The sequence below is a fragment of the Peromyscus eremicus genome, chromosome 15 (genome assembly GCF_949786415.1).
Source record: "Peromyscus eremicus chromosome 15, PerEre_H2_v1, whole genome shotgun sequence".
Classification (NCBI taxonomy): domain Eukaryota; kingdom Metazoa; phylum Chordata; class Mammalia; order Rodentia; family Cricetidae; genus Peromyscus; species Peromyscus eremicus.
The window spans coordinates 15,095,034-15,098,716 of record NC_081431.1 but is presented as its reverse complement, the minus strand read 5'-3'; the positions used below and the strand labels follow the sequence as shown (position 1 = coordinate 15,098,716).

The following is a 3,683-nucleotide window of genomic DNA, read 5'->3' as shown; positions in this document are numbered from 1 at the left end:
TGAATGGCCAATAGCTGGGCAGAGAAAGGATGGACAGGGCTGGCAGGCAGAGGGAATAAATAGGAGGAGAAAGCTAGGTTCGGGAGAAGAAAGGAGGAGGAGAAACGAGAGAAGGAGGAGGAGAGAGTGAGGGAGATGCCCAGGGCCTGAAGCCAGGCTGCTGCCAGCCAACCAGACATAGAGACGGCAAGAAAGTAAGAAAAGGTAAAAAGCCCAAGGCAAAAGGTACATAAAGAGAAACAGGTTAATTTAAGTTAAAAGAGCTAGCCAGAAATGTGCCTAAGCTAGGCCAGGCATTCAAAACTAGTAAGTCTCTGTGTCATGATTTGGGAGCTGGTTGGTGGCCTAAAAGAAAAAAACCTGGTACAGTGGGCTCTGAGGTTTAAAAATCCACCATTTCCAGTTATCTTGCTCCTTCTCTGCCTCATGCTTGTGAATCAGATGTGAGCTCTCAGCTACTACTTCAGTCCCATGCCTGCCTGCTGCCACGGCCCCCACCACGATCACTAACCCCCTGAAACGGTAAGCCAAGCCCCCAATCCGTGCTCTCTTCTGTAAGTTATGTGAAGAGACACCACCTCGGTTATAGTGTTTCTTCACAGCAGCAGGAAAGTAACTAAGGCCCTCACACTCTCCTTCCTGGCTGCCATGAAGTGAACCAGTGTCTGCTACATTCCCCAAGCACAGTTTCTCTGTCAGGGCTGAAAGCCTGAGGTATCTGGGAAGAGGGAACCCCAGCTGACAATAATGCTTCCTTTAGATTGGCCTGTGGGGGTCTGTGGAGCGTTTTCCTGGTTAATGATTGATGGAGGAGGGCCCGGGCCACTGTGGGTGGTGTAACGAAGCAGGCCGGGTGAGCCATGGAGAGCAAGCCAACAGGCAGCATTATTCTCTGGTTCTGCTCCAGTTCCTGCCTCCAGGCTCTGCCTTGAGTTCCTGCCTTGGCTTCCTTCAAGATGAAATAAACCCTTTCTTGCCTTGGATATCTTGCTGGACCTCTCTGTGTTTCATAGTCTCCATCTGTAAACATGGGAACAACAAATGGTACCTGAATACTTAAAAGAGTTTATCTTGGTGGGTTTTTTTTTCTTATTTAATAGATGTGAAGTACTTAGATGAGTTACTAACTTATTCTACCACAAAACCAGCTGATTTTGGTCAACAGAAAAGCAAACAGAAAGCAAACTAGGACCTTGCCTTGCCTGTTGTTACTTTTACAGCAGCTGTGAGGATAGAGAAAAGAAAGAAAGAAAGAAAGAAAGAAAGAAAGAAAGAAAGAAAGAAAGAAAGAAAGAAAGAAAGAAAGAAAGAAAGAAAGAAAGAAAGATGTCGCCATAGTAGTGCCTGGCAGGAAGCCTAACAGTGAGCCAAGTCAAACTCTCTTCCTCCTCCTTCCCTCCTCCTCTTCCTCCCTCTCCTCCTCCCCCTCTCCCTCTTCCTCCTTCTCTTCTTCCTCCCTCTCCTCTTCCTCCTCCTCTTCCTCCTCTTCTTCCTCTTCCTCCCTCTCTTCCTCCTCTTCCTCTTCTTCCTCCCTCTCCTCTTCCTCCTCCTCTTCCTCCTCCTCTTCCTCTTCCTCCCTCTCCTCTTCCTCCTCTTCCTCTTCTTCCTCCCTCTCCTCTTCTTCCTCCTCTTCTTCCTCTTCTTCCTCTTCCCTCCTCCCCCACTTCCTCCTTTTTCTTCTTCATTTTCTTTTTTTTCTGAGACAGGGCTTCTCTGTATCAGCCCTGGCTGTCCTGGAACTCACTCTGTAGATCAGGCTGGCCTCGAAATCAGAGATCCACCTGCCTCTGCCTCTCAAGTGCTGGGATTGAAGGCATGTGCCACCATGCCCAGCTCAAACATTTCTTTTCAGTTGACTGTCTCAGGTATTTTGTTACAATAACAACAACAAAACCCTGTTTAATATTCTCCCTTGTAGTTTGAAGTTCAGGGATCCTGTATGGCCGGGAAAGTGAACAGGAACCAGACTGCAGGGACATACATAATGGCTTTTCCAATTGTGAAGCCTTGGATATCTTGCTGGACCTCTCTGTGTTTCATAGTCTCCATCTGTAAAATGGGAACAACAAATGGTACCTGATTCGTAAGCAGCTCTGAATATTTAAAAGAGTTTATCTTGGTGGGTTTTTTTTTCTTATTTAATAGATGTGAAGTACTTAGATGAGTTACTAACTTATTCTACCACAATGGCAAGGGTTCGTGCTTTGGAAAGTCCGACCAGCGGCACTAAGATGTCCTCTGCCCCTCCCCCAAACATTCAGCTTGTGCTGCTGTCCTGGCTAGCCTGACAAGCTCTCCCCTGAGCTGCCTCAAACTGGTCTAACCTTTAAGCTTTTATATTTATTTATTTTGAAGCACTGGGAATTGAATATAGAGTCTCACACATGAGTATTTTTACTGCTGAGCTACACACTCAACCCTTTTAAAGATTTATTTTTATTTCATATGTATGAGAGTGATTTGCTTATGTGTGTGTGTGTGTGTGTGTGTGTGTGTGTGTGTGTATATATACACACACACACACACACACACACACACACACACACACACCCCATGCATGCAGTGCCCAAGGAGGCCAGAAGAGGGCATCAGATGCCTTGGAACTGGAGTTACTGACAGTTGCGAGCCACCATGTAGGTGCTGAGGACAGCCCACGAAGGACAGCCCACGAAGGACAGCCACGAAGGACAGCCACGAAGGACAGCCACGAAGGACAGCCACGAAGGACAGCCCACGAAGGACAGCCCACGAAGGACAGCCACGAAGGACAGCCACGAAGGACAGCCCACGAAGGACAGCCACGAAGCAGCCATTCTCCAGCCCCAAGTCCCAGGTCACTTGGTTGCTGCCGTTTCACAGTCATTCCAAGACAGACTCTCACTAAGTGCACAGGCTGGCCTCGAAGTAACCCTTATAGCTCAGGTTGCCCTACCCTTTCAAACACTGCACTTAACAGTTAACAAGCACTGTTACATAAACTGACCTGATTAAAACTGAAGGTTTAGAATCAGTTCAATAGAGCGTATTCTAAGAAAGTCTGGTGCTGAGGAAGAGGATTGGTGGTTAAAAGTATGTACTGTTCCTCAAAGGATGCATTTAGTTCAGTTTCCAGCATCCACATCAGGCAGCGCACAACTGCCTGTAACTCCAGCTCCTGGGGGATCTCACTCCTCTGGTCTCTGAGGGTACCTGCACTCATATGCACATATCTACACACACTTAAAACTAACCAAAATAAATCATAAAAAAAAACCACCTGGAGCTAGGTAGGATGATACACATGTATAAACTTAGCACATAGAAGGCTGAGGCAATACTTACCTGGCAGGGGAGATACCATGATCACGAAGGTGGTTTTCCCAGAGCGAGGCCTATCCATTGCACTCAGGATGTGCTGACCCCTGCGATTTCCCCAAATGCGGGAAACTCGACTGCATAATTTGTGGTAGTGGGGGACTGCGTTTGTGCTCTCCCCTTTAAGAGAAAAAATATTTATAAAAAAAAAAAAAAAAGAAGGCTGAGGCAAGGGGATTACTATGAGGTCCGGGGCAGCCTGTCTGAAAAACAAATAACTAAATAGGTAGGTAGGTAGGTAGATAGATAGATAGATAGATAGATAAATCTGGGACCAGCAAGATGGTTCAGGTGCTTGTCCACAAGTCTGGCAAGATGAGTGCAATCCC

The 3,683-nt window shown here is 46.8% G+C and overlaps 1 non-coding gene across 1 annotated transcript; it reads left to right on the top strand.

The window, feature by feature from the left end:
• The first annotated feature begins 3,313 nt into the window (after positions 1-3,313).
• LOC131925890 (U1 spliceosomal RNA) lies at positions 3,314-3,477 on the top strand. Its single transcript, XR_009383389.1, has one exon. It is a non-coding gene; the product is annotated as a U1 spliceosomal RNA (small nuclear RNA).
• The last annotated feature ends 206 nt before the right edge of the window (positions 3,478-3,683 follow it).